This window comes from Lutra lutra, chromosome 13, assembly GCF_902655055.1.
Source record: "Lutra lutra chromosome 13, mLutLut1.2, whole genome shotgun sequence".
Lineage (NCBI taxonomy): Eukaryota > Metazoa > Chordata > Mammalia > Carnivora > Mustelidae > Lutra > Lutra lutra.
In genome coordinates this window covers 53,519,496-53,539,381 of record NC_062290.1, presented here as the reverse complement: position 1 = coordinate 53,539,381, position 19,886 = coordinate 53,519,496, and the positions used below count along the sequence as shown (strand labels likewise).

At 35.2% G+C, this 19,886-nt stretch overlaps 1 protein-coding gene and 1 long non-coding RNA gene across 2 annotated transcripts in view; one reads left to right on the top strand and one right to left on the bottom strand.

Annotated features, from left to right (window-relative positions):
• Positions 1-5,718, bottom strand: part of LOC125083839 (uncharacterized) — a 251,935-nt gene extending 246,217 nt beyond the window's left edge. The window contains exon 1 of the long non-coding RNA XR_007122390.1: positions 5,633-5,718. This is a non-coding gene — a long non-coding RNA (uncharacterized LOC125083839). The remainder of the gene's footprint in view (positions 1-5,632) is intronic.
• Positions 1-19,886, top strand: part of LINGO2 (leucine rich repeat and Ig domain containing 2) — a 792,006-nt gene that overhangs the window by 69,381 nt on the left and 702,739 nt on the right. Inside the window, 1 exon segment of the mRNA XM_047700796.1 lies at positions 5,629-5,717. The gene's annotated coding sequence lies outside the window, so the exon portion shown is untranslated.

The following is a 19,886-nucleotide window of genomic DNA, read 5'->3' as shown; positions in this document are numbered from 1 at the left end:
GACCTAATAAAAAGATAGCAGCGTATTTTTTTTTTACTTGTGGGTTTTGAAAGATTAAAGCAAATAAAAATACCAGTATCTGTATCATGTACATCACTTAGAAAGTCAAGAACAAAAGGAAATATGTCACCAAAGCAATCCAGAGTGAACTCCTCATCGTTCTTTTGGGAGCCACCAAACAAAGTGGTTTAAAATTAGACCCCTTAAAACAGAGAAGAATCAAAATTTCTCCTTTTATTACTGTTCTTCTCTACTGAAGAAGCGATGTGCATTTTATACTAAAATAGGATTTAATGTACTATATTTGCAACATTTCCTTTTGGCATAGTCTAGGGCAACATGTTGTAAATGGAATCTCTACAGAGTGATTTTATCAAGTAATAATGTCATAATGCTTTTTTTAAAATTTGGAAATATGTTTATTTTCAATATTAAAAAGTTCTAGTGAATGCCAGAGTCAAAAGTACTCTGTGAATTTATTTCTGTTTTCCTTCATTGTTCCCTGTATTGCTTCAGAAAATAGTATCGCTAATTTTCTGATCAGAATTACAAATTATATAGCTGAATTCTTCGTGTTAGCATAGCTGTTTTGTGATGTTAGATTTAAGAATGATACAGCTACTTTTGTTAAATTAGAATTAAGATTGAATGAATGGTATATTATATTTTTTCTATCCTAAAGAAATGAAATGTTGAATACATTTATGATTCCAGGAAATGTTATTTATATTATGTCAATTTGTTAGGCATATCATGTTATTAATTAATCAAGTTACTAAGCAAAAACACCTCATTGAAAATATTGGATATTATATTTTTGTATAAATCTTAATAGAAATTTTTAGTATCAGTTTATAATTTAACATTAATTAGCAAAGCAGACAAAAGAAAAAGCTTTTATTCAGAATTTCACTTTTATTTAATGACCCTGAAATCTTAATCTTGAGAAACTTAAATCATTCAGTTCTGGTCAACTGCACTCATTACCAGTTTTAAGTTTTATTAAGCACCATTGCATTTAATTTAACATTTGTCCTAACCAGTCCCATGACCAATGCTATTGATATTTTGGAGGTAGTGTTACATAAGGGAAAGGCCTCTGATCTTGAGAAAATTACTGTGTCACTTTCTAAGCCTCAGTTCCATGTTTGTAAAAGGACAGCACTACCTACCTTGCATGATTTATTTTATGATGGACATACTCAATTTCATTTTTTAAAGATTTTTTTTTTTATTTATTTGACAGAGAGGGAGAGATCACAAGTAGGCAGAGAGGCAGGCAGAGAAAGAGGGGGAAGCAGGCTCCCTGCCAAGCAGAGAGCCTGATGCAGGGCTTGGTCCCAGGACCCTGAAATCATGACTTGAGCCGAAGGCAGAGGCTTAACCCACTGAACCACCCAGGCGCCCCCTCAATTTCATTTTTAAACCATCATAATTAGGCTCATAGTAGGTAGGTTGTTTCACTTCTTCCTTCTATTTTATGACCAAAAAAAAAAAAAAAATTAATAGTATGAAGAGGATGCAGATGTTATATAACAATTTACAACTTTTGGTCTTTTTGTGTATGACCCTCTCCCTAAAGCAGGATGAACCAGTTCTCTAAACCAAAATCTAAGCTATGCAACACGTTGATGGGATTCCAAGTCAGAGGCTCTAGCCCACTCAGACGCTCCTTGGATGCTGCTGTGTTATTTGCCTTAAGGGATCATCCAAAAATGAATTGCTCAGAACTTTTCACTGTGATAACATTTTTTTTATGTTTTATATATTTTTTTAACATATAATGTATTATTAACCCCAAGGGTACAGGTCTGTGAATCGCCAGGTTTACATACTTCACAGCACTCACCATAGCACATACCTTCCCCAGTGTCCATAACCCAACCACCCTCTCCCTCCCCCCCTTCCCCCAGCAACCCTCAGTTTAACATTGTTTTTTCTATATTAATGCCTTAGATGTGGTCTTCTGTGGCAGTTACAACAGTAATAAATAGATCATTTTGGTCTATTTTCAAATATATTTATATATATAATATATATTATTATTAAATACATCAATAATTAAGTTGTATGGAGCTGAAAGACTGTTGTATACTAAATATTAATAATTACAAATAAGAAAATTCAGTAAGTCAGAGGTTTACTTTCCTTTTAGGAGAAGATACCATATACTATATATTTCCTCTGAAAAAGTCTTCTCCCATTTCTCCCAGTTTGAGATAAAAATATGGCCACCACTAGAAAATCTTGTGGGAGAGGAGACAAGAATGGTAAAAATGTCTCTTCTTTCACTTAAAGCAAGGATTTTCAAACTCTTTCCCCCTAGAAATGTAAATTCATAACTAGAGGGTATTTATTCCTAGAAATGCTCACAGTGTAATTATTTATTTTCTCTCTAAAATAACACCAAAGGTCCAGGAAGACTTATTTTTTTTTTTAATTTTTTGTTTCCAGATACTCTCTAGCACACCACCATAAACCTAAGGGGTTTGCTTATCCCTGTTTGAATCAATTTAAAATATTGCTTATCCTTGGAGATTATTATACTCATCTCAAGAAGTAAATAAAACAACCATTATTCTTTTACAAATTACATTTGCATGTATCTAACCTTGAAGTTAAAGTCACTTGTTTGAATAGGCATTGAATCTGCCCTGGTTGTATCTTAAGGATATTAATCCCTCTGAAATTATTGCTTCAGCATGTCCTTTGAGCCTCTTTAACATTTTTTTTTTCCTCACTATTCTGTGCTCCTCTGAGTAAGATGTTCTCTCATTTTGTAGACAGTAATAGCAGCAAGGGCTGCCCTTCAATCCCTCACTGAATTCTAGGGACTGGGGTAAGTGCCTCGTGCTCTGATTCCCACATCAACCCAGTGCTGCACTTGGAGTCATTACTGGACCAGTACAGCATACCTGTTTGGGATTCAGCTGCAGTATATAATCATCTCATCCTAGAAAGACACTAGAAACAAGGGAGGCAATATCATGTAGGGAAGAGGGAATGGATTTAGAAGCCAGAAGACCTGGAATATAGTTTTATTTCCATCAGTAATTAATCACATGATCTTGGTAGTGGCGGGAGAGTGATGTAATTTTTGTAGACTTAACATCAAAAATTTTGTGTGTATTTTATGAATTATTTCCAGGTTGGCTCTCAGGGTTTTTTTTTTTTTTTTCTTTTTTTTTTTTCAAGTACCCTGCCCGCTTTATGTATGGTTTTTATTGAATGTCCTAAGCATATGGGCTGTTTTTATTTTATACACAAATGGGCTTTCTTTTGTCTACTAAATGCTTGAAAATACACATTCATCAAGTCCTCATTTTTCATGTTCTAGACATTATCACTAATCTTAAATTGTGGGCCTCAATCAAAATGTTAAGGGTATATAGTTCTCAAATTCTTTGTTTTGAATTTTGTCCCTAGCTCAGCAGAGTCACGACCACCAGTTCTTAGGACATTGATTTAATATATTCCCCCTTTTCTTTCTCTGAAAAGTATATTCTATTACTAATAACCCTTCTGCTGTTTTCTAAATCACTGTGGTATAAAGGATCTCCCCAGGTTAGGATAAATGAGTCCAACGATCTGGGATTACAGAAGAAGGCCCAGGCTTGCCTTCTCTTACATGTTACCATTAGGTACAGAATGTGGGGAGCCTGCTTGAGATTCTCTCCCTCTTGCTCTTTTTCCGGTCCTCCCTTGACTCCTGATCTCTCTCTCTCTCTCTTTCTCCCAAATAAATAAATAAATCTTCAAAAAATTATAATTAGTTGGAAAGAGCATGTTATTTTATGGAACAGGCAACTTCTGACTTAGGATTTTTATGTCAAGACATATGGTGTGTAAGACAGTGGCTACTCTCCGCAAATTGTGATGCTGTATGTGTCTTGTTGATTAAATGAGACGGGCATATGGAAGCACCTCTAAGAGCACTTGTCACAGTGAGCCTTCAATACAAGTTTAGGGTGGTTTACTGTAGAATTATAAATAACAAAATGAAAACAAGACAAACATCTGTGAATACAGAGTTAGAAGATGATGAGGTATTGGATTAGTTAATGTGTTCTCTGGAAAGTAGGATAGTTCTGCAGAATGTCTAGAAACTCGTAAAACATTGTGCAGCAATTCCTGGTATTTCCTTATTTCTCTGGCTAGTAGTATCCCACTATTCTGAACTTTAGAATACTCTCTTTCCTGCCAAAAGTGGTCAAAACTTTGCTTTACAGTTTGTTTCTCCCTAATGTAAATGTAGATACTAATATCTTTCTAGAATTTAATGGGACATATTATTCACTATACAGAATGTATTTGGCTGGAAAAACATCTTCAAAGTGAGTTCTGAATATCCAATAACTAACAAAAGAGACAAAGAAGTACATAGTGAGGGATCTGTTTTATCTGTCATTTATGTATTCTCCTATCTACCCATCTATGTTAAACAGAAATATGTATTTATGTAAATATATACATATTTATATCTATAGATAATAAATATGTATGTTTAGTTTCCAATAATAAGTAGCCTTTAGGAAAATGAATTCAGCCCTTAATTAATTAAGGGTTCTTTTGGTCACTCTTGCAATGGATTTAAGAAGATGCTTATTTTTTTCTGTTCTAACCTGCTACCAGGAACCTTGACAAAATTATACTTCTTAGTTAGGAGCACCATTTCCCCACCATCTCTGTTCCTACCCCAATACTCTTTGTCACCTATTGGATTAGAGGTTTTCAGAAAGAGTTTGGAGGGTAGAGGGCAGATGTCCATGGTGCTGATTCGTTGAGCTTTGTGCCTGAATTTAACAGTACATGAATGAGGCTTATTGTGAAGGAGTTGTAGGAGAGGAATGTAATAGTTGTAGTACCTAAATAGTATGTGTTTGTGCATGGCAAAATGGACATGTAACATTGGACAGCAACAAAGTACCTGTATATTTTGCCTATAGTTTTATTTCTCTTTTAGCAGGTAGATGGGAGAAAATGTGATTAAAAACTTTCATGTACAAATAATTGAAACAGGTTATGAAAGTTTGAGTTATTATATTTTTACTGTCTATAGTGTATATTACCTGGAAGCAGAATTCACTTAAATGCCTTCATATTGCTTATCAACTTATCAAACGAATGACAGTCATTTCTCACATTCTGTGAATCTTTTCCAGGAAAATTATGAAACATAAGAATACCTGCTAAAGTCTAGTAAAAAAGTCAGTGGAAAAAAAACAAACAATGGAGCTGACACCCACTACTACTTAAAACTCAGTGTTATGACTAGAAAAATTTATGTTGGTAATGCGTATATAATAAGAAAACATTTAAATCAAAAATATTTTACCTTTCATAGTACTACAGCTTCTCCCAGTAAAATAGTGTGCAATTGAGTGATTGTTTTATGTGTGTGTGTGTTGTATTATGATGTGGAGTCTCTTTTTGTATCTTGGAAGTTCCAGATGACATAATTTTCATCACTATATTGTGCGTTTAATGCTATGATAACAAGAATATGTAAGGAGGTACTTTTTAAAAGGCATTGTGGAGTGATTATAAACAGTTTGTAGCTGATCAGCATCATTTTACCAAGGCATATATTTCTCTAAATGCACTCTTTCACCTTCCTTATGTTTCTAGAAACTGAAGAGTACCATAGGAAAGCTGTGTCGCTGTATCATGTGCTGTTTGTGCTTCTGAAGTGTCCGGCGGATTTTTAATTATATGAGGTAAATACTTAATTTATTTTAATTATATTTTCAGGATGAAATGAATTAGCATTTTGTGTCTTTAGACTTATTTTCTTTATAACAAGAAGGAAATTAGTTTTGTTTTATTTAATCATGCATTTAATTAAGTAGTTCTCCTGGTTTGTGAGCTCCAAAGTGACTGGGGGAAATAAAGGCATATTAACAATCCACTGTTAGGCTTATATATTTTTCTCTGTAAAACTATTATCTGTGTTATATGTGATATGTTTACAATAGTCTGTATACCATTTTTATTTGCTTAAAGTGATTTTTGTCCTTTTAAATACTATGGTAACATAGTTCAATGTTCTAGTTCAAATTTATACATGAAGCATAATGGCTAAACATATTTTCTTTATTAACACTTATGACATGGATAATGATATATATATATATATATACTATATCACTATTAATTTGAAGTGGAAAGAGAGTTATTTCTGGGCTTTTTTTTTCTTTAGTTTTGTCAGGTATAACATTTACACATTATGTATTTAAAAAAATATATACCTGAAATAATAGAAACTACTTCATAGCTTTTTAGGGGCCTTTCTCTGTGTGGTGTAGGTAACTTTCTTTTCCTTGCAAAGATTTACTAGTTTTTCTACTTCCTCTCTCTCTGCTGGTGGTCATTGATCAAGCATCACAACAAAATTTTATTTTTTATTAGTTTTTAATTTTGTTGTTGTTGTCAGGGAGTAAATTGAGATATTGGCAATTGTTACTTTCTGTTCACCACCTAACATTACAGAGAGAGGAATTAAAGATAAGTCTTGGCTAGTGTCTGTTAAAAAAGCCCTTATTTAATGCAACTATAGGGAGACATATGGGGCTGTTTGCATATGACCTCATGAAGACCAGAAGTGAAAAAATGGGTGTCCTAGAAAAGAAATAGGCCTGCTTCTGTCACTCCTTCACAAATCTATCAGACAACAGTGATGGCAAGGAAAGAATGCCTTTGTTTGTGAACAGTCTACCCAAGTATTAATGGTGGACACACACACACACACACACACACATCTGAGATGCTGTTTTGGGCCCCAAGGAAACTGACACTTTCTATGAACAGAAATACAGATTTAAATGAAAAAATGATAAATGGAAGAAAAATTGAATAGGCACAAACTATACTGAATTGTGAGATTTTTTTTTAAATAATAAAGGTATCATTGACCAAATTTAAATCATGAACTGCATAATGAGGCATATGGCTCACATTTTATGAGGCCCTCCATTATGTTGACTTAGATGAGAAAATAGGGAAGGAGCAGACAGTCGTGTAAAGAGAATTAGGAGAAACTGCTCATTTGCTTAGCACAAAAGTGTCTATCATTCACAGGGCTCTTCCAATCAAAAAGAACATTCAATGGTACTTAAAATATAAATTTAATGTGATTTGAGGACACTGTGAATTATAATTGCTTCTTTGAATATTTCTTAGTATACTTATTCATAGTTATTTTAGCCAGTTTAAGTAATCCTGATAAATTAACCTATATTTTCCACTTGAATTTATGGGAAGTTCTACGATCTACCCCTGATTGTGAACCCAGAGAACACTGGTTATCTTCAGATGTACCCAGATGGTAGAGATTGATTTTATTTTTATCAGCAAAAAATGTTACACACACTACTAATTTATTAAATGAGTGGAGGTTATTTTTTTTTGAGTAGAGGTTATTTTAAAACTTAATATTTTATTTGATTTTGATGGGATTTTTAAGAAACATCAAAGCCATATGGAAACTTTCATTTTAACAAAAATTTAAAGTATGAAATAGAAGCAGAATGAAAGGACAGATCCTATTTCCTCTAAGTTCTTGTTTTAAGAATAAAGCTCATTTTTACTTCCATTTTCAGTCCCCTCTCCCACTGCCCCCACTCCTACTGGCTCCTTCTCCAGTGCACACAGTCAAGTCTTCATCTAAAGTGACAAAGACAGGTTTAATGTTGCCCTGTCCCCCACAGATACTGAGCTATTTACCTATTTTTTAATTGTTATTCTTTATTTCCTCTAAATCTTTGGTGAGGTTTTAAAATTTATTTTCTCCATTCTAAAAACATCAGAATATATATATTTTTAAAATGAGTATTAGTAAAGAGCCAGGTAAATTGAAAGGATAATAGAGACATTTTTGTTGTTCAAAAAAAAGCCATAGACACAGGTTTAGAAGTTAATTGTTACCAGTGTGATGGCAGTGTGTAATTAGAATGTGGATGACACAGAGGGAGAAAAGCCATGAGAGACTCTCAACTACTGGAAACAAACTGGGGTTGCTGGAGGGGAGGTGGGTGGGGGGATTGGTAATTGGGTGATGGGCATTAAGGAGGACACGGGACACGATGAGCACTGGGTGTTACACGCAACTGATGAATTACTGAACTCTACGTCTGATAAAAGAAAGAATGTGAATGACATTATAATAGGTGTATGGAATAGGGAGAATGCTATAAACCAGGTCAGCACTCTGAGTAGAACACCCCTAAAACACTGTGACCCGAGTCCGAACTTGAAGAAGGTTATTGATGAACTGAGGGTAACTGCCCAGAGCAATCCTGATAATGAGAGAGTCAAAAAGTTTGGAGGAATTATGTATGCCTTGTTTTGAGAAGAAAAGACAATAAGTTTTAGAGATGATAATTTTCTGGAAATAATTTGAATCAGTGTCAGATGGAAGGGAAATTGTATTTCTAGCTATGACTCTGAAGGAGGTCCTGAGACATTTGGGTTTACTGTGACCCAATATGTGAAAAAATTTTAAAATAATATTAAATGGGATTCATTTAAATAAACAAAATAAACAAAAGCTGTTTAAAAAAAATAGAATTTTTCCCCAAATAGAATGGGCTGCTGTAAACAGGGTTAACAGTTCAGCTTCTAGAGATGTCACCTGAAGATGGCTGACTGATCAGCTGCTTCTCACTGGGGATTCATGTACTAATCAGTGTTCATGAAAGATGAACAGTTTGCATTTCTTTCATTATTCTGTCATTTTTTGATGATCTTTTGTGTGGAGAAATATCCTTTACGTACATCATCAGTATTTAATACTAAGTGATACTTTCTTAATTTCCTGTGTTTTCTTAATTTAAGATGATTTTTATGTGTAAAGAAATTTTATTTAGAAAAATGCTGGAATGGTTCTATTTTAATTCTACCACTAAGTAGGATATAGATTTGAAGTCAACAGTTTACTCTGTTTTAGTTCAGCTATAAAATAAGAAAGCTAAGCAAATGACCCAAGATTCTTACTAGCTCCAAAAACCTATGCATTTCATATCTCTGATAGAAGTTGCAAATTGCGTGGCAGAATGTTCCTAATGGTTACAGTCTTAGGCACATGTGCAGTGTTCCTAGGTTCTCACTCACTGCCTCTGTCACTTTGCTAATTTACATGGGGTTTCTGGGGCTTAGTTCACTAGTCTGTAAAAAGAGAATGTGAAACTACTGCTTGTGGTGTGATATTGTCATCGATGCTCATGTACTAATCATGGTAAGAATGAATGGCTTAAAATCAACCATTACAAACTACATGCTTTTCCAATTCACTGACCTTGAATTAGACCCCAACAATTATGTAGTTACCTAGAAGCACATTTTACAGCATAAAGTTAAATATTTTAAGGGTATTTTATTTATTATTGTTAATGATTTGGGATTATGACTAGGTGTTAGCCATTCAGTTAGACTTCTGTTCACATATTAGACAAAACTAGCGTTGTTATTGTTGTTGTTGTTTTCTGAAGAAGTCTAGATGTTGGCTAAAGATATTCTCTTTTGTACTTGTCTGTATAGGCATGTTAGCCGGTTCAGGTAAGTGTTCTGGCTAGGTGTCTTGGCTCCTGAGAAGATGCCAAAATTATGCATGTTTTAAAACCCATGGATATGTCCTTAATTAGTAATACCAAATGTCTGGTCTGTTACTCACCATACATCATAATTCTGCCAACCAATATCAATCAGCAACGTAGTGGCAAAATATATAGTGAGGGAAGATTTCCCAAATGACATGAATTTTTTTCATTCATCAGTAAGCTTCAGTTTTATCAATGGAGTAAACAAGACTATTAAAATCTTTGTATTTACTCTGTAGAAGTGCTTTCACTGAACCACAGCTTGAATCAATGCAATCGACTTACACTGATTTGTGTTACAGATGCTAGAAACTCATGCTTACATTTACAGTGGTAATGTCATTCATGGTGTGCTTTTCTTCATCCTTTATGAAGTTTCTCCATTAGGAAGATTATGGGACATACGTCCAGCCTAAGCACTCCAAATACAGGCTTCTCTCGGAAAATTACTTTTAGATATTACTCCAGTAGACTACGTAATAGATTTATTTGCAGATATGTGTAGGCTTCTAGGAAGTTCAAAACCAAATCTGTTGCACATGTTCTGGTGAGTAAACAGAATCCAGTGGCATATATCTAGTGAAAAATGGCTGCTATGGGATCCAGTGAGGCACAGGATCTCATCTTTTATTTGGCTCTAGGGTAGAGTTGATCAGGTTGCGACCCCAGTTCTTTCCAGCATTTATATTATGGCAGTGTTATGAAGATTGAGAAAAGATAACACTTCATATATTAATACCATTCTTGGCAAGTGTTAGCTATAATTAGTACCAAAAGAGATTTCCCGAAAGTAGTGCTTTTTCCACCACCTTTCTGGACCCATCAAAACACATATTCATGCGTGTGTCCATTCAGTAAACATTTGTGGAGCGCCTATTGTGTTCATATATTACTCACATGTATATGAGGAGATGATATAGAGGAGATCCTTATTGTCATTGAACTTATGTTTTAATGGGTGGCATGTACTATAGAGTCCATTAACAATAAAAGTATGTAAAAGAAAGTATCCAGTAATAAGAAGTGCTAAAATAAGTTGAGAGCCTGGGGATCTACTTGGATTTGTGTTGTCAGGAAAGACCTTACCAACGGAGGTGACATTTTAAGGAGGGACCTGAGTGATGTCTGCAGGAAGAGCTTTCAGAGAGGAGGAAGATTGAATTCCCAAGAAGAGGAGATAATCCTTTGGTGGGAGAGACTCCATGAGGTTATGGGATAGTCATCCAATGAATATTTATGCACATAGGAACCAGTCTACCTTCTCTTCCTTTCGAACTGGAAGGCTCAAATCCTTCTACATGGAGGAGCTCTTTCTTACTAACGCCCTATTCTCCTTTTTTTTTTCCCCTTCTCCTTTTTATCTTATTTCCAGTGCTAAGCTGACCCAGGGCTTACCCTCTAGGTAGTTCCCTCTGACCTATTATTTTCCTTGAAAACATCCAATCTGATCAAAGTAAAATGGATGATTTGGGCTTAAATTTGGAGTTAGGTAGCAGAGATCTCTCAGGCTTCTAGTTCAGGTCCTGGTTCCAGCCCAGGTGACCATAGTTCTCCATCTGGACAGTTAGGTCCCAAACACTATTAATAAGAAAGAGGAATTTTGCCCTCCTTTACTTTTGTTCCTTACAGGTAGCTCTTTAGGAGTGACACGAAGAGCAGCCCTGTTTTCTGAGAAGGGAGACTAACAGATCTGGATTCTCCCATACATAACTAATTGATGTCAAGTAGGTACTAACATTATCCCTGGCATTATTTTATCTTTTTGATTTTACATTTTTTTCTCGTTTATTTTGATCTCACACCAAAGCAACTTAGTTAGCTATCCCAAGTCCTTTTAAGAATGAAACAGGCTGCAATACACTCTTCCATATAAATAATTTCTTATTCCTATTTAACAAATATTTCATATTACCTGTTAATTGCCTATTTGCATCAGTGGATATCACAGTCTTGTCACTCTGAGTAAGGGACTTAAATACCCCAGGCATCCTTACACTTACCAGTTCAGATAGAATCTCAGGTTGATTCTGCCAGGGATCCTCGTCCACTTTTTTGTGCTTCTGTCAACCCTATCCTTGTCCTCATGCATCCTGTGCACATGGTAGTTGATCATTTCATGACTCAACAGTTATCTTCAGTGCATAGCAGATAGGGGAAGGGAAGGGAACTAACATGAAGAATAAACTTTTAACATTTTTTGTGTGTTCTTTCTATGCTTATATGTAATTTCAGTGATCACTGTTTTATTGAAAGAGGTTAAAATGTTATTAATATGTACATTGAATCGGCTTGGCATTTGCTGCAAGCCACTGCCACAGGCATGAGGGATAGCTAATCAAAACCCACCTGGGGGGCACCTGGGGGGCTCAGTGGGTTAAAGCCTCTGCCTTCGGCTCAGGTCATGGTCCCAGTGTCCTGGGATCGAGCCCCACATCAGGCTCTGTGCTCTGCAGGGAGCCTGCTTCCCCCTCTCTCTCTATCTGTCTGCCTCTCTGCCTACTTGTGATCTCTGTCTGTCAAATAAATAAATAAAGTCTTTAAAAAAAAAAAAAACCCACCTGGAGCTCACCATGCCTGCAGCAGGATCTGTTTGTCACCAAGAGGGAGGCTTGAAATGAATCTTAGTTCCTTTTTTCAAACTGACAGATACATTGTCTGTCCTTTGTTTAGTTCCTCATCTTCCCAGGTTACAGAAAATAACAGGGAAAAAAAAATAGTGAATCTCAAAACCCCTACATTTCAATCCTGTATACATAAAGCTCTATTAGTATTTTTGTACTTCAACTATATGAAGACCTCATTTTTCTGAGAAAGGCCCATTTTCATTCAGAATGTTAGAGATTGAAAGCTTTGTCTACTGAGGGATCAGTAGTTTCAGTGGTGATGGATCTCAGTGGAAATACGATGACATCATTTTTGTATCAACATTTATGCAACAACTTTTGTAGCACTTGTGATGCATGAACCAGGCACTGTTGTAAGCCCTTTATAATATTTAATTTCCATAATAGCCCAATGAAATGAATTTTATTAGCTCCTTTCTGCAGATGGAGAAACTAGAGCTGAGGGGTTTAATAACATCCCCAGGATCACACAACTCATAAATACAATATGTTATATAACAAGATATACTTAGCAACTAAGGCCTGCCACAGAAGAATTTTTGAGAGCCCATAAGCACCAGTAAAAATGACCCAGTCATTGAAGAGTGGAAAATGGTCCTTTCTGTGATCTCTCTTCAAAATATCCTATCACTTGATAGGTTCCATGAGGAGGAATAGTTCACAGATGGCTAAAAAGTTTATAAATAAGAAGTCAAGCCTCTATCAAGAAAATTTGAGAGGAAATGATAAAAAAGGCATCAATTTCTTTTGCTTGGAGCTTAAATAATTTTGCCACCCCATCTAAAATTTCCCTTCAGAAAGGGAGATAAGTAAGATTAATCTCAGCAGGTCTCTGGTAAACCTATTTGCATTGGGTCTCCCTCTGGATTCTGATTACATTTTGCCCTACTGTTGTGTGACACTTGCATCCTTGGAATCTTTTTATGACTCTGAATTCATGCTGCACATGTGATTTACAATAGCATTAAAAAAGTGCAGCACCTAATTAATTCACCAATCAGCTGTCAGAGCCTGTGATCTTTTCCTGGTTCACTGTCGAGCTCCCTGTGGGAGCATCAGTATTACGAAAGTGCCATTTCCATTATGCTGTGTGTGGTGTTAAAGCAGAGGACTACGTTATGCTGCTTGTTCATGGAAAATATGCCATCCTCATGAGTGCCTTGATGACTTTGTTAAAAATACCTTCTGCCACCCCTGTTCTCTTGTTCTCATGAATACTGTGGCTCCACAATACCGCAGGGTTTTCACAGTGGCATAAATTAAGAGACGGGAGATCAGCATATTTCAGTTTCATACCTGTGTTTTTTTCCCTTGAGTTTTTCTATTTTATCTTAAGAAACGTCATCCCACTTACTTTTTTGAAATAGCAAATTGAAAATCTATCTTCTCAGACTGTATCATCTTTGAAGACTTTCTTGACTCAAATGTTCCAAAATAAGAACATTTTATGCACAGTAGGAATATTCATGGCTACCAAGTATTTCATGGACTTACAAAATTAGAACCATGTGAACATGTTTTATGAGTACTTTCAGAGAAAAACATAGGAAGGAAAGATAATGGTGTTTGTAGAATTGTAGAGTCAAGTTTACTTATGATTAATATGTACTTTAATGATTGCATGACTGAGTTTTTTTTTTTCTTCCTGAGTAATAAACTATTCCAAAACTTACTTGCCTAACACAACAATCATTTGATTATTTTTCACAGGTCTCCAGGTCAGTGGGCAGTTTTGGTGATCCTAAGTTTGACTGATTTCAGCTGAGCTTGCTCATACGTATGAGGTCAGCTGCGAATAGGCCAGGAGTGACAGGGGTGGCAAAAGGTATTTTTAACAAAGTCATCAACATACTCATGAGGATGGCATATTTTCCATGAACAAGCAGCATAACTTAGTCCTCTGACTTACTTATTTTGCAATTTTGTGACTGAGGCACCAAGAGTGATTGGGCCATATGTCTGTATCATACAATTGATTAGCTTGAGCAAATTTACACAGCAGATGTCAGTTTTAAGACAAAGAATGGAAGCATTGAAGCCAATGCTTAGAATTGGCCCAATGTTGGCTTTTACCTTATTTTGCTGGCCAAAGCGACTCACAAGGCCACCTTGATAAAAAGGAGTGGACAAATAGATTCTACCCCTTGACAAGAGTAGCGATGAGGTAACACTACAAAGGGAGTGGATGTACGAAGGAGAGAGAAAATAGGACAATTTTGCAATCTGTCACATTTAGCTACCTGACAGAGTTTAATGTCCTATAGAACTGACCTAGGTTTAGTTTTTGCACTGTTACCTAATCAAGCTCGTTCCGCAATCAAAACAGTGCTTCTCAATGTGACAGCACAACTTAGCATCACAACAGTAGTACAATATATTCCACATCCATTCAAAATCTTTTATTTCAGAGCCTGGGTGGCTCAGTGGGTTAAGCATCTGCCTTGAGCTCAGGTCACGATCTCAGGGTCCTGGGGTTGAGCCCCGCATTGGGCTTCCTGCTGCTCAGCAGGGAGTCTGCTTCTCCCTCTCCCTCCACCCCTGTTCATGATTTCTCTCTCTCTCTTTCTCTCTAGAATGAATAAAATCCTAAAAAAATCTTTTATTTCAGATGTTTCTTTTTTACTTGTTTTATTGAACACAGATGGAAAGTATTTAAAATATGTATGAGTTGTAAAATAGACTACAAAATGCATAGCATTTTGCACACCATTCAGTGTAAGAAAAACATTAACATATATTGACGTAACCCATACATCCTTCTTTAATACAATCTCTTTCCTTGTACCCTCAGAGATAACCTGTCTTCTGAATTTTGTTTATCATCCTTTTGCTTTTCATTATAGTTTTGAGACATATTTCTACCATTTTACATTTTTTATGGGGTACATATCTGATTTTTTTAAATTTTACGTAAGTGGAATCATACTGCTTATTACTAGAGTTAGCTACCGTTTCAAATTTTGTACTTTAGTTGAAGTATCTAGAATATTTACACTGATTATGATGCTAATATATTTTCTTTGAGTCTTCAACATTATTTTAAATTTGTTATTTGTCTACCCATTCTTGTGTTTCTCGATCTATTTCCCAATTATTTTGAATTGATTATTCTCATTTATCTTTCCCTCTATTAGTTTAATACTTCTATTCTCTTTTCTAGTCTATAATGATTATCTTAGAAATGTAATTATGTGCAGGAAAACTCACTAAAGTGTGAAGTTCAATCTTCACTCTCCTTCTGAACAATATAAGAGCTTGGAATAACAAGTACATCCAGCTTCCTTTAATTTTATAGTGATTTTCATACATTTTACTTCTGTTGCAATATTTAACCCAAATGGCAATTTTATTTTTGTTTCATATAGATAAATAACAATACTGCTCAGTGTGTTTGCTTACCATTCCTTCTTGAATATGAGATTTTTCATCTGAGATCTTTTTCTTCTGCCTGAAGAACTACATCTAAGATATCATTTAGTAATTATCTATTGGTAATAAATGCTTAGTTTTTCTTTGTCCATAAATGTCTTTCTTTTTCTTATCACTGAAAGAATATATAATTCTAGGTTGATAGTTATTTTACTTTAGCACATTCTGTCTATTATTATACTGGCCTTCTAGTGCACATTGTTGCTGTTCAGAAGTCAGTTGTCCACCTGATTGCTCTCCGTGAAGATGATCAGTCCTTCTTCTCTACAGCATTTAATATTTTTTCTTTTTCTCTGTTGCCTTTGTAGTCTTACTGTGGTATATCCAGATATCAAGTTTTTCATATTTATTTGATCTTATTTTATTTTGATCTTAGGTTATTTAATTTTTATGTTGGTGTCTTCCATCAATTCTGGAAAATTCTTAGCTATTATTTATTTATATATTTCCTTCACTCATTTTTCTTTTTCCTTTCTTTCTGGAATCCAGAAGGTAAAAGTGAGCTTTCAAGCTCTATTCATATTTGGGTTCTAATGTGTTCCTAATTTTTGGTCTTTGAATTTGGTTTTCTTTAATTGGTTTAAGTTGTGACATAATTTTAGACATACAGCAAGATCCCAAGAATAGTAATAAGGATTTTCATGTACCTTCATCCAGATTTTTCCAGCTATTAACATTTTACCACATTTCCTTTGTCATCTGTCTCTTTCTGAAACATTTAAGGATAACTTGAGTCATAATGTCTCTGAATCATGAAATACTTTATATTTTTTCTAAAAACAAGATCATAATATTCATAACCACAGTATAACTCTAAAAATCATATAAATATAGATTTGATATTAGTAATTAATATACATGAATTGTGGTTTTTATCCATTGCTGTGATTACTCTAAAATGTAGTGGCTAGAAACAACAGATCTGTTGAGTGAAGTCCTCAATCAAAAGATATATACTGGCAAATTGGATAAAAACAAAACAAAACAAAAAACAGGATCCTCCCAACTATAATGTTGTGTACAAGAAACACACTTTAGATTTGACGATATGTGTAGATTAAAAGTCAAAGATATTCCATGTAAATAGCAACCAAAAGGGAGTAGACAAAATAGATGATGTATCAGACAAAATGACTATAAGTAAAAATTGTTAAGAGAGAGGAAGAAGGACATTATAGATTTATAAAAAGGTCAATTCACCAAGAAGTTACAGTAAGTATAAAGATAATGTGTAGCGAACATCAGAGTTCCTAAACATCTGAAGCAAACATTGACATAATTGAAGTGAGAAATAGAGAGCTCTACAATAATTTTAGGGGACATGAATACTGTACTTTCAATAATGAATAAAAAATGAGAGAGAAGATCAGTAAGGAAACAGGGGGCTTGAATAACACTATAGTCCAATTGGATTTAATATAAATGTACAGAACACTTCACCCAACATTAGGAAAATACATATTTGTCACATGGGACATTCTACAGAATAGAACATATGTTAGGTCACAAAACAAATTTGATAAATTTTTAAATATTAAAATAATGCAAAGTATCTTTCCCAAAACCACTGGAATTAGGCTAGATATCAATAGCTGAATGAAAACTGGAAAACCCACAAATATGTAGAAATTAAATGAAATTCTTTTAAACAACCAATGGGTCAAAAAAGAAATCACAAGGGATATTAGAAAATATCCCGAGACAAGTGAAAATTAAAACACAGCAGACCAAAATTTACTGAACACAGTAAAAACTGCTAACAGTGAACTTTATAGCTACAAATACTGTCATTAAAGAAAGAATATCTCAAATCAATAATCTAGCTTTACATCTTAAAGAACAAGAAAAAGAAGACGAAATCGAAGCTAGCAAAAGGAAGGAAATTGTAAAGATTAGAGCAAATATAAGCAAAATAGAGCAAATGAACAAAACCAAGAATGGGTTCTTTGGAAAGATGGAAAAAATTGACAAACTGTCAGCTACACTAATAAAAAAGGAGAGAGGATGTAAATAACTAAATTCAGAAATGAAAGAAGGACATTGTTACCAATTTTATAGAAATGAAAAGGACTATAAGAGAGTACTATGAGGGCGCCTGGGTGGCTCAGTGGGTTAAGCCGCTGCCTTCGGCTCAGGTCATGATCTCAGGGTCCTGGGATCGAGTCCCGCATCGGGCTCTCTGCTCAGCGGAGAGCCTGCTTCCTCCTCTCTCTCTCTCTGCCTGCCTCTCTGCCTACTTGTGATCTCTCTCTGTGAAATAAATAAATAAAATCTTAAAAAAAAAAAAAAGAGAGTACTATGAAAATTGTATGACAGGAAATTGTACAAAATTGATGAAATAGACAAATTAGAAACACACAACCTACCAAGACTAAATCATAAAGAAATTTTAAAAAATCTGTATAGACCTTAAAAGATTGAATCATTAATCAAACCCTCACGCTGAAAAAGAAAAGTCCAGGACTAGATGGCTTTCCTGGTGTATTCCAGCAAACATTTAAGAAAGAATGAACACTAATGCTTCCCAGACTCTTCCAAAAAGTTAAAAAGGAAGAAACTTCCAAATTCATCTTACAAAGTCAGAATTACCTTAATAGCAAATTCAAAGGCACTGCAGAAAAAGAAAACTGCAGACCAATACCTCTAATGGATATTGTTGCAGAAGCTCTCAAGAAAATACCAGCAAACTGAATTCAGAAGTATGATTACAGGATTGTACACTATGACCAGCTAGGATTTATTTCTGGAATGCAAGGATGGTTCAACATATGAAAATCAATCAATGTAATAGATGAAGAAAATGAAGGAAAAAGAGTACATGATCATCTCAATTGACACAGAAATTTGACAAAATTAAATACTCTTCCATGATGTAAACATTCAATAAACTAGAAATAGAAGGACACTACCTTAGTAGAATAAAAGCCAAAATGAAAAACCCATGTTAACATCCTACAGTGATGAACGATTGAAAGCTTTTCTTTAACGTCAGGAACAAGACAAGGATGACAAGCTTTTCCACTTCAATTCAACATTATACTATACATCCTAGCCAGCGCAGTTAGGTGAGAAAAATAAGCATATTCAAATTGGAAAAATAAGAGTAAAATTATATTTGTTTACAGATTACATGATCTTATATATAAACATTTCTGAAGATGACACACACATACACACACCTGTTAGAGCTAATAAGTAAATTCAGCAGAGTTGCAGGATACAATCCACATTAAAAAATCAGTTGCGGGGTGCCTGGGTGGCTCAGTGGGTTAAAGCCTCTGCCTTCGGCTTGGGTCATGATCCCAGCGTTCTGGGATCGAGCCCCGCATAGGGCTCTCTGCTCAGCAGGGAGCCTGCTCTCCTTCCTCTCTCTTTGCCTGCCTTTCTGCCTACATGTGATCTCTTCTGTCAAATAAATAAATAAAATCTTTTAAAAAACCAGTTGCATTTCTATACACTGACAATGAATAATCAGAAAAGATAATTTAAAAGCAATTTCAGGGCGCCTGGGTGGCTCAGTGGGTTAAGCCTCTGCCTTCAGCTCAGGTCATGATCTCAGGGTCCTGGGATCGAGTCCCACATCGGGCTCTCTGCTCAGTGGGGAGCCTGCTTCCTCCTCTCTCTCTCTGCCTGTCTCTCTGCCTACTCGTGATCTCTCTCTATCAAATAAATAAATAAAATCTTTAAAAAAAATTAAAAAATAGGGGTGCCTGGGTGGCTCAGTGGGTTAAGCCTCTGCCTTCGGCTCAGGTCATGGTCTCAGGGTCCTGGGATCAAGCCCCACATTGGGCTCTCTGCTCAGCAGGGTGCCTGCTTCCCTTCCTCTCTCTCTCTGCCTGCCTGTCTGCCTACTTGTGATCTCTGTCTGTCAAATAACTAAATAAAATCTTTAAAAAAAATTAAAAAATAAAAATAAAAGCAATTTCATTTATAATATTACCAAAAAGAATAAAATACTCAGTCATAAACTTAATCAAGGAGACAAAGGACTTGTACATGGAAAACTAGAAGATATTGCTGAAAAAGATTAAGCAATATACAAATAAATGGAAATTCTTTGTTCATGTTATGTTGTATTTTATTTTTTAAAGATTTTGTTTATGTGACAGAGAGAGAGAGAGACAGCAAGAGAGGGAACACAAACTGGGGGAGTGGGAGGGAGGAAGCAGGCTTCCTTCTGAGCAGGGAGCCTGATGTGAGGCTCCATCCCAGGACTCTAGCATCATGACCTGAGCCGAAG